The following is an 11,731-nucleotide window of genomic DNA, read 5'->3' as shown; positions in this document are numbered from 1 at the left end:
ATATTCTTGATTATACAATTTAATCTCTTGGGTCTGAGTATTTGGAAATATGGAAATTATAAATTCCATAAAAGATGGAGTCGAAGGCTCAACATCAAAGGGGTCCCACTTTTAGTGTTTTGAAAAAGTAATTACGGAATAGTTTTAACTTATATTTGAGTGTCTATTACATACTGGACACTGGAATTAAAATGATAATCCAGATAAGCCTGGCCTCAAAGAATTTGCAGTATAGTAGGATAAATAGACTGTTACTATGTGTAATTGTTAATTTGAATTGTCAACTTGATTGGATTAAGAGATGCCAATGATTAAGAGGCTCCTGGGTGTGTCAATGAGGGCATGTCTAGGAATGAATGGAATGTGGGATAGTGAACAGAAGTGGAGACCCTCCCTAAGCATAGGCAGCCCCACCCAATAGGATGGGGACTTGGATGGAATAAACTTGGAAGAACAAGGAAGCAGATGTAGATGCAAGCTTGACTCTTCTTGATTGCTGCTTCAATCATCTGAGGATATCAGACTCTCCCTTCTTCACTCTTCCAAAGTGGATTCTGCCAGTGATTCTAGGGAATTTCCAGAAACCTTCATCTTGGACTAGAGTAACTCTGTTGATCCTTCTTGTTCTGGACTTCTGTGTCTTGGACTGCACAGATACTGGTTCTTCCAGCTCTCCAGCCTGCAGATGGCCATTGTGAACTATCCAGCTTCTGGTTGTGTAAGCCAATCTAATAAATTCCCTTTTTATAATCATACTTCTGTTGCTTCTGTTCCTCTGGAGAACCCTGACTAACACACTATGCATTATGGAAGCTACCTATAGCAGGAAGTACTGGTGGCAACAGGAGTATCCAGGAGGGACACCTGGCCTGGTCTTTGAGGTCCAAGGCAATAACATGTGAACTTAGGTCTAAATGTTGAATAGAAATTAACCAAATAAGTTTGGGAAGAGTACCTCCCAGAAGAAGAAGCACACAGAGGTTCCCACACAGAACCTCTATGTGGGAAGCCCTAGGAAAGAACTTGAATAGGCATTTGGGATACAAGATTAATCCCATGTGTCTGGAATGTGTAAAAGAGTGAGGACGCTGGGAAGAAGAGAGGTTGCAGGAAGGGAACCGACTAAGATAAATGGACAAAGTCGTGACTTTACTGAGAAAACAGGGAGCCACTGTAGTATGTGATACATTCAGATGACTACTGGAGGGAAGGAGGAGAAGTGGACCAGTGAAAGGTGACCCAGACCTTCTTCATCCCTGTCTCTCACTGCAGATCAGTCCTTTCACATGCAGGGAAATGTGACAACTGAGAGTTCTTAAACTACGTATCTAACAGCAAAGAGGAGCTGGTTTCACCTCCAGGTCCCTAGTTCAAAAGCCCAAGAAGGGTCTTAATGGTTGTATAGTGGACAGTAACCAAGAAAAGCATCATGTAAGGACATATCAATTTCTACATGGCCTTGTGGGTGGAAATGAGCAAATAGATCCAGGATCTGGAACAGAGAACACAGAAGTCCTTTGCTTCTTGCTTCTTTTCCTGTTTCCTCTTCCTGGACTGGAGAGCAAGGTTGTCGGACTGTTTCCAACACCCATACAGGATACCAACCCTTTGTTCACTTATTTGGTCAACTTGAATAGTGATTTGAGTCTGCTATAGCAACCTATTCTTCCTTCCCTGAATCAAAAGTGCAGATTTTTTCAGGGTATTGTCCTTCAATGTTGCTCTTTTGACTTTGCTTAAACTTTCACTCATGCTACAAGTAGTGTGATGTTAGCCAAGGAATCCAGTTAACTTTGTCCCTTATGTGGGTATGATTCTGAACTGTTGTAAATTAGGATAAGAATCTCATCTGAATATCTTTGATGGAAGCTGCTAAGGGAAGCATTTTAGGCCCTACTTCCCAGTTCCTCTTAATTCAAACACATTACACACACACTGCTGTCTGGAGCAATTAATACCAATAAGCATTGTAGATAAATGACTAAGAAGTCTCATCATAAATCCAATTTCAATTCTTTGCCCATGGAATTGTTCCTTCTGATCTGAAAATTCACACACATTATAATATATTAATGAGAATGAATTACATTCCGTTAACACTTTATCACAGTGGCTCAAAAATAACATTGGTATCAATGCACTGAAAAATATCTTGTGTCTGCTGCAAGAGGGGATGAGAAGCTACAGGGAGCAAGGGAGTTCACCCCTTATGTGACATAATCACCTAGCACCCAGCACCAGTATAATCAGCTGTCTGAGAATGAACTCCAACTGGGCAGATGTTGAATTCTGGCTGGGCAGATGTTATTTAGGTCCCTTTGACAACCACCAATTACCATCTTATACCTCATGTCCAGTCCCAACAACTTGCTTCTTTGTGATTTAGGGTTTGGGCACCTCTGAGAGATTACTATCATCCCTGCTGGCAGTGCCCGTGTGAGCTTAGCTTTTATATGAAACACATATGTGTGTGTGTGTGTGTGTGTACAGGTTTATGTGTTTCAAAAATTCACCAAATCCAAGGAAGTCAACTTGAGTAGACTCAAGATATCAGCAAGCCTATATTCCTAGCAAGGGGAATGTTCCTGTTAGCTGCCATCATATGAAAATGATTATTTTGATTGGGGCATTTCAATGTGAAATGAAACGTTTTCCATTAATATGGCTAAGTCAGAAGACACAATGGATTCTCACTTGTTTGTTTTTCACCCAGTAAATGTATTTACTGCAAGTTGCTATACACCTATTTAAAAAAAAAATTAACTCTTTTCTAAATAAAACAAATGTAGACATAAACCTGCTACATTTGCAAATTAATCTCCCTGAGAGCAAATACTGAAGAAATACAAGCACCTAGGCACAATTTATTATCCTTAGTGCCAATCCTTAACCTGTTAAAAATCATTATTTAATCCAAACCTGACCACACCGCTGATCAAGGAAAAACTAGTGTGCTAGTTGTCTTTGGCTTCTCTTTGGTTCAAAAATCTTTCCTGGGAATATTCTAGATTTGAGCATGTTGGTCAGGGTACTTTGTTTTCAACAGTGCCAGCCCCATTGGGGAACTGCCTAGAAAAGCAGTATCTCTGCGCCCTTCCCCACCCCATTTGCAGAGTCACTACTTTACATCTCAAAAAGATCTCCAGATGATTTGTGCACATAATAAAATTTGAGAAGCACTGCTAAAGACAATGTCTGGTCCAGCTCTAACAGGAGAGTCTTTCTCTGAATCTCACAAGGAAGGCCATGTTCATGTTTCTGAACTTCCTGCCAAAAGCCTGCCAACTTAAGGGCTGCTAGAGTCGGTCTTTCTGCCCTGACCTGGTGGTGGCCCCAGTGGCTCAGAGGACTTCTCACCAAGCCTTACTACTCTGAGGTCATCACTGCACACCTGCGAACTCTAGATCTCCTACACCCAGTCAGGAGTGGGTGGACTCTAGCTAAACCACACTCAGGTCATGACGTGGCACTACTTTACAATGGAAAAAAAATGTTAGAGGGTCCCACCTTCAGCCTGTTGCTTTCCTCTTGATTTAAATCCCTAGAAGCTCATTTAACTTCTCATGTCTCTCTCCTGCTTGGTTTGGGCCTCCTTGGCATCCCATTTGGACTTCACTTCCTCTCTGTCATCCTGAAGTGCTGCAGAATGAATGTCTAGGCCTGGCCTGTTTACAAATCCAGTCCTGATAGAGAAGCTGGCAGCGGTTTGGTGGTCAGGCTGACCTCACTGTGCTGCTGATCCCTTCCGGAAATTTGCTAATCTCATGATCTTGTATCCTTTCCAGGCAGTCCCCAGCTCAGCTCCCTCCTCCAAGTTCCTACTCTTTGCTAACAAGGTTATTCTATTTGGCATTGATAATCCCTTGTGCCTGCCTTCCCGCCTTAAAAAAAAAAAAAACAAAAAAAAAACCTAAAAAAGGCATGTTATCAACACAGGTGACACATACTATCTGATGTTACCTGGTGTATGCCCAACTTCCTTTCCCTAGCGAGCTGAAGTCATTTTTACCTCTCCCATCAGATATTTTACATCACTGTATTAATTCTATGCTTGTACATTGAAATACTTTTCTTCTTAACAACTCTATTAGGTTTCTTAAAATTGTTCAAATGTATAAAGGGATCACATCTTCCCTCCTCCCAAGTATTTAAAAGTACTTAAACAGATACGAAATCATTTTCCAGTCTCTGATAGAACCCTGCCTGTTTTATGGGATATAGCAAGGATAATGACTTCCTTATATTCACTGAGTAGATTTAGTGGAACTACTGGCAGAAAGGCTATGATAGGTCTTGCAAATAACACATCTAATGGTTATGTCGACATTGCTAGTACCCAGGTGGGATCAACTCAGCACAGTAACCAGTCCTTCCTCTGTGGAACCCAGCAGGTTTCCAGTCTTGGAATTGAAGCTCTTCCTACACAGAGTGTAAACTAATGAGTAATGAATGGCAAGGTCATCTTGGTCTGCTTGGCTATTTTTGTGCAAGTATAAATAAAAACTTCACACATGTTTTTCCAAATCATGAAGCTTGTGGAAAATGCTGACATTTGTATGATACACTGAGGTCAACTGTAACTCATTCAGATTCCCCAACAAAGTTGTTCTCAAGGAAGACAACCAACCATGGGTCTCTAACCATCTGGCTCCAGCTTGGTCACCTGGCAACAGGGAGATCAGCATCTCAGGGCACACTCTTAAGAAGCAACTGCTCTCTACAGCATAAAGGACACCAAATGCCACCTGCCACTACTTACCATATTCAATGCTTCTCTGTTTCTATCCTGCTTTGGCACACTGTGTAATGCTCTGCCTGCCTGCCTTCTTCCTTTCCCCGTTACCATTGCTTATGCCCAGTATGGGAAGCTCTCAGAGTGACAGAGTTACTCCCGCCTTTAAAGGCTGGAACACGCACACAGATGACAATGAGGCATACTCCTGGCAGGCAGCCAGTGGCAACGCTTGCTGTTCCCATCAAAGAGTAGGACGTGTTCTTATTAGGAAGCTCTGCAGTCTCAGCCTCCTCCAAGGTTACAGCACCAGCCACTATGGTCATTGTCACCTTGCCTAACGTTTTATGGGTAATGAGAAGCTTTCCTAGTTCTGCCATACTTGTTATTTTATAAAACCGAGGGCAGTCTTGTAAGTTCCTCCATTGTACATTAGAAATTTACACAGTCGTCTGGTTGCACGATCCAGAAATTTCGCATCCCCTACCTCTAGAAGCAAAATTTCTACAAAAGACCTTTTATCTTTTCAACTTCAAAGAAATGGATTTCCAATATCCCCAAAATTTGGGGAGTATTTTTTCTATGTTTGTACATATTTAATAGTGAGGAAGAAGAAAAGAATACAAGGGTAGAACTGGGAAGAAACCTGGGACTAAGAACAAAGAGGCACCAGGCAAGGCCTCAGCAAGTCAGAGGCAGGCTGGGAAGGAAGGGAGGACTGTGAGGAAGGACCTGTCCAGGGAACAGCAAGGAAGGCGCCAGGCAATAGAGGAGCTCCAGGCCACTGGGGCAAGGAAATGAGGAGGAGGAGGAGAAGAAGGAGGAGCAGCACTTTTCAAAGTTGAAAGATATAGGTAACTATTACAAAGAAAAGATATCCTCAAGAATCTCAAAGAATACTTAGACCTTAGTTAGGCAATGTTGATTTAAGAAACTAGTCTATTTCATGAAAACATCCTTTAGTTACAAATTGTCATTGCATGATGGATGCATTTTCTTTTTTTTACTTTACATGACAAAATTTTTCAAATATATACAAAAGTAAGGGTTGAGGCTATAACTCAGTGTAGAGCATTTGCTGAGCATGTGGGAGGCTCTGGATTCAATCCTTAGTATCACTCACACACACACAGTGGTTTATATATAAATACACACACATCCGCACAAAACACACACACATGCACACACGTTTCGATACACAGGTGATATAAGTAGTTGATGTGCATACCTATCACCCAACTTCAACAATGATAAATTCATGGTCAATCTTGTTTTTATCCTTCACTTGTGCCTTCCTGGTATTAATACAGAGCAAGCATCTCTCAGGCATCATATTTTGTGTTTTTAAATATTTCAATGAGTATCTTTGAAAGATAAGTTCAACTTTTAAACAAAGACTAACTCGCAATTCCATTATCAGACTTAATTCTTCAATGTCATCAAATATCTAGTCTATTTTCAAATTTCCCAGAATGTTCAATAAATGTTTTATTATAATTGCCTTGTTCAAATTGGGATCCAACTTTTTATCTGCATAACTGATAAATAAGCAAGTGTTTGAGATGATCATTAGAATAAAAACTAAAATTTTTTAAAAAACTTAAGTTATCAATTACTGCCTAACTCCTGGACCTACAAAATCAATAGACCAAATTTTGAGGAAAAATTGAGGTGGAGACAAAGTGAGCTTAGAAATCAAACCAAGTCAGGTTTTGACTCCTGAATCCTGACTACCGTTTACTAGCTGTGTGACTTGGAAGACTCTGAGTCCTGCCAAAAGATTCCCTCTTCTGTAAAGGGGGTTAAGACAGTTCTGAGCTCTCATGTATCACCACCAGATGAAACACAGGATGATCAGTAAATTTTAAATACCAGAAAAAACAGCAAATGAATTTTTATTAGTATATCCCAAACAAAAATCCAAACCTTACTGGGCTTCTTGTGTTTTTATTTGCTCAATCTGTGATCTGACTTCCATGGTTACTGTGAGTATTCTGTGGGATAACACATGTAAAGTGCTTAACGTAGCACCTGACACATCATAACTGCATGAAATATGTCAGCTGTTCTGCCAAGTCCTTCCTTAGGGAGAAAAGGGAGGGAGGGCTGGCTCCCACCTTGGACTCCCATCTGCTCCCTGCTTTGTTTGGGTACCCCAGGTGGGTGATAGCAATCTTCACTAAGCTAAAGGTTTGAACTACAGTCAGTCATTAGCTCCTGCAAATTTCCAAGTCTAGCTGAAGTATTATACAGGGTTTGGGCAGCCTGTGATGTTTCTGATAACAGAGATATTTCTGGCTTCTTAAAAATTGAGCTCTCTGGCAGCTCTAAGTCCACCCTCCCACCTGGCACCGATCAGGGGAGCTGCGTAGCAGCTGCTCCCTTTAGAGAGGCCCACGCTTGCCAGTGTGCCATCTGGCCCATTCTCTTGCTTAGATCACCTGCCTGTCCCCTGCGGGACATGAGTTTGCTACCCTCTACCTCCTCTCCAGCTCTCTTCCTGTGCTGGCTCTTTGGCCACAGAAAATGCTGCCTGAAGTGAGGCTGGGGGCTGGAGAGGAGGGTTTGCCAGGAGGAAATGGGAACTAATACTCCAAAGATAATGTCTTTATTGGCCCCAATTCAAGAAAACTGTGAATCAGGTTGCCCATGATGGGGGGTGGGGGTGGGGAAAGGAAGTCCCATACAAATAAAAACAAAAACAAACAAAACCCCCAAAGGGCAGTGTGGGTGTGAACTTATCAAGCATGGAAGGGGCTTAGGAAGAGAGTGGAGAAGCAGGTGAGAAAGATGAAAAACTGAAAACTAAGGGAGAAGATCAACTAGTAGGGAAAAAAGACACAAGAAATGGCAGATGCAGAGAGACAAGGATAAACTTTTGTTCTTGGTGGATTAGAGTCTCCACAAGCACAACCCCCACTTGTTAGGAGTTTCTGAGGAATTCTCAGGGAAATGAAACAGATTGTGACTTTTTTAGCAATGGTCAGAGGGTTCTCAGATCAGTTTGGGATCTGAGGGGTAACACGTGGGCCATGGTCAGGAGGATGAGTCTGCAGCTAGCAAGATGACCCCTCTCCTGAACTTGGCCAGCTGCTGTTGGAAGAGTGACAGCAAGGGGGGAGGTCAGGAGGTCGGGCCTTCTAACGCACCCTCATGTGATAACTAAGGGGCCTCAATCCTCGACCCCACCCTACTCTTCACTGATGTTGGAAAAAGTGGAAGAGCGAAGGGGAGAAGTGACAGGCAACAGAATGCAGAATTGTTTTGTCCCTGAAAATGACTTCAGAAACATCCCCTTTTCCCAAAATGAGCATGCAATTTTTGGAACGAAGAAATTCTGAGAATAGAAACTTGGTCAATTAAGACTTGTCATGCAAAAAAAGGTAAAAAGGGTCTTTGCTTTCCTGAGCAAGAATGAAGCAGCTTGATATGGAGATGCAAAATGTTCAAAAGAACCCACCCCACTGACCTTACAGCAGAACCCTCAGGAGGGAGAAGTGCTCCCTAGTTCCCAAATTATTTAGACCTGAGGACCATCCCTCTCAAGCAAGGAGGTGGCTCCCTTAGCTGTAGGCAGGTAGTTGGAGCAAGACAAGAAGCACAGAGGTTAAAAAAGGGGGAGATGATGATGAAACTTCTTCAAGTATAAGAACTTGGAATAGCTCTGTTTATGAAGTCATTATTTGCCTTTCTATAAATGGTATATAGATTTTTCCATTTGGTTCTTGTGTGTTTCTTACTGGGATATTCCTAAGCATTTTACGTTTTGTTTCTATTGAGAATAGGAATTTTTTGCTTTTTTGTGTGTAAAGCTTTTAGGGTTGTTGTTGTTGTTGTTATTGTTTTGTTGGCAGTGCTGGGGGTCGAAAGCAGGACTTCATGCGTGCTAGGTAAACATTCTGCCCCAGAGCTCAGTCCCCAAGAATAGGAGTCCTTTATGGAAATTTCCAGTTGGTCATTACCAGTGAATATAATGTTTTCTACACTTGTATGTTAAGTCTTGAATCTGTAGATCTTGCTGATCTTATTAATTGCAGGGGTCAATTTTGTAGCTATTTTATTTAGGATTTTTAACCGTTATTCATATGTGAGATTTGCTTGATCTTCTCTTTCTGTCCTTGTTTTGTCATTAGAATTACTCTGAAGTGAAGAAGGGATCTCCTGCTTTCCAAGTTCAGGGACAGTTCATAAATATTGGTGGTATCTTCTTGAGAGTTGGTTAGCATGCACGTGGCAAAAGGCTGAACCAAGTGGCACTTATTAGGCATTTATAGCTTCACGTTATCAGAATGTGTGTGTGTGTGTGTGTGTGTGTGCGCGCGCCTATGTCAAATCTTTTAAAAGCTAAATTTTGGTTAATTTTTATTTTCACAAAAAATCATTTCCTTCATTTATATTTTCTATTTTACATAAGGCAGAGTCACCAAAAATATTCCTTCCTAGTTTTAAAAATCCAACTCTTTCTGAAACCACTCTAACTTTGCTTGCGCATTTGCTTACATCCTGTTGATGAGACTTGCCAAAGATTTGTCTCTCCTGTCTGTTTTTAAAAATGCAGTTGCCGTTTTGTTTTTTAATCCCATTGCTTTTCCATATTTCGAAACATTTTGCCTGATTAGTTGATTGTTTTTCAGGATTTTCTTTCCTATCCTCTCAACCCCTTGAGAAGTAGCTTTGTGTATCTATATTCAGCCTTTCCCTTTGAATTAGCCTTCTTTTTTCTACCCACTTCTAATTGATTTTTGCGTTTTAAATGGAGAGGACCGACTCCTCATTCTGAAGGGTCACACTGGCGTGGATTCTGCACTCCAACCTCTTAGCAAGGTTTTCTTTCTCTTGGGGTGCTGAACTGAGAGTGTACAGCCTGGTCACTGCAGGTGACCATGATTTTTCTACCATGTAGGGAGAGTCTACCTGCAAACAAAAGCAACACAGAGGAAAGAGGAATTGATTTCTATTTAAACACCTGGATCCAACTATACCTGAAATCTACCCTGAACCCTTTCATACATAGACCAATAGGTTTTCCATTGGGGTAAGTCAGTTTGAGTGGCATTTCAGACTCCTACAACTAAGGAATCCTGCCTTGTCTTCCAATATGGGCATTTCGGTTTGTGCATTTCCCTCTGAGCATTGCCAGCACACTGAGGGTTTTGATATGTCTTGCTTATTGTTCTTCACTTCTAATTAGCTAGTAATAATTTCCATTTCAATATTTCCTTAACTGGAAAGGATTTAGGGTTTTCAAATTCTGGTTGGATCATGTTAAATTTTTCTCTTTCCTTAGTAATCATTTTATTGCATAATGATTATTGAAGGTAGCCTGTTTCATTTTTGCTTGATTGGGAAACTCAGAATTCACAGAGATTTTTCTCTGTACTCACACATGGATAGTTTTAAGACTTTCCCATGTATATCTAAAATATGCATATATATATTATGTCTGCATCCTTGTGTATGTGTAAATCTTATTTTGTAACCACAACATGTACATATTAGATTGTCTTAATTGTGTTATTCAAATCCCATTTTAGCGGAAAATATTTTAAAATCTCTCTTTGGGTTGTAAATTTGTTTATTTTTCTTTGTATTTGTGCCAGTTCTTGCATTCTGTAGCTCAGGCAATTTGTGGGTCACATTGTCTCATGTTATAATTTCCTGGATAATTGCCCTTCTTCACAATGATAGCTTCTTTATTCCTTTTAATGCTTTATTTATTTATTTATGCTTGAGTTCTGTCTTGTATGATATTAATGTTACACTGAGGGTTTTGTTAGCATGAGTTCTGAAAACCTTTTCAGCCTTCCAGGGTCATCATTATATCTTCTTTTTAATCTGTGAAAATATTTATGGAAAATAAAATTCAAATATTCCAGCAAGTGTATGAAACTTCTGATAATGACTTTTTTGCAGAGTACATTACAAAATTTATCAGCAACTTCATTCATAATTGTTCATAAGTTATAAAATATGCAATACTATCTGGAAAAATTCTGTTCTGATTTTTTTCCTTGAGAGTTCTTGCATTTTTCTTAGTTTATTTATGTACTTTAGTGTTTAAAAATATTTTATTCCAATTTGTTGTACATGACAGTAGAATGCATTTATACATTTTGATAGATCATACACAAATGGAGTATAATCTCTCATTTTTCTGATTATACATATTGCAGGATCACATCGGTCACACAGTCATATATGTACATGAGGTAATAATGTCTGTTTCGCTCTACTATCATTCCTACCCCCATACCCTTCCCCTCCCTTCACTCCCCTCTATCTAATATAAAGTAACTCTATTCTTCCCTATCCCCAAAACCTTATTGTGAATTAGCATCTGCATATCAGAGAAAACATTCGGTCTTTGGTTTTGGGGGGTTGGCTTATTTCACCTCACATGATGTTCTTTAACTCCATCCATTTATCATCCAATGCCAGAATTTCATTCTTCTTTAAAGCTGAGTAATATTCCATCATACATATATCACATTTTCTTTATCCATTCCTCTGTTGAAAGGCATCTATCCATTCACAGTCTCCTTAAAAAAAAATAAAATAAAATACTTGGTAATAAATCTAACAAAAGAGGTGAAAGACCTCTATAATGAAAACTATAGAACACTAAAAAAAGAAATTGAAGAAGATCATTATATCTCTTGCAAGCAGCATATAGTTGCATTATCTTGTTGATTTGGGCTTTTTATTCACCCAAGAATATGTAGCAGGTGAATATAATCCATTCATTTTATTGTAGTTGCTGATATACTTAATGTCTGAAAGTAGAAATAAAGTTTAAACATTTGTGCTATCATTCTGCTCAGGGAAATAGTCTGCTCCTATTTTTAAAATTTTCTTGCTCCTCTTCTATTCAATCTTCCTTAGATAGGTCTTACTAATTTTTGGAGCTGTTCTGTAAAACTTTTTTTTTTTTTTTTTGTGGTACCAGAGATTGAACCCAGGGGTGCTTTACCACTGAGCCACATCCCAACCCTTTTTTAA

The sequence above is a fragment of the Sciurus carolinensis genome, chromosome 4 (genome assembly GCF_902686445.1).
Source record: "Sciurus carolinensis chromosome 4, mSciCar1.2, whole genome shotgun sequence".
Classification (NCBI taxonomy): Eukaryota; Metazoa; Chordata; class Mammalia; order Rodentia; family Sciuridae; genus Sciurus; species Sciurus carolinensis.
Note: the sequence above shows the minus strand (reverse complement) of the source record.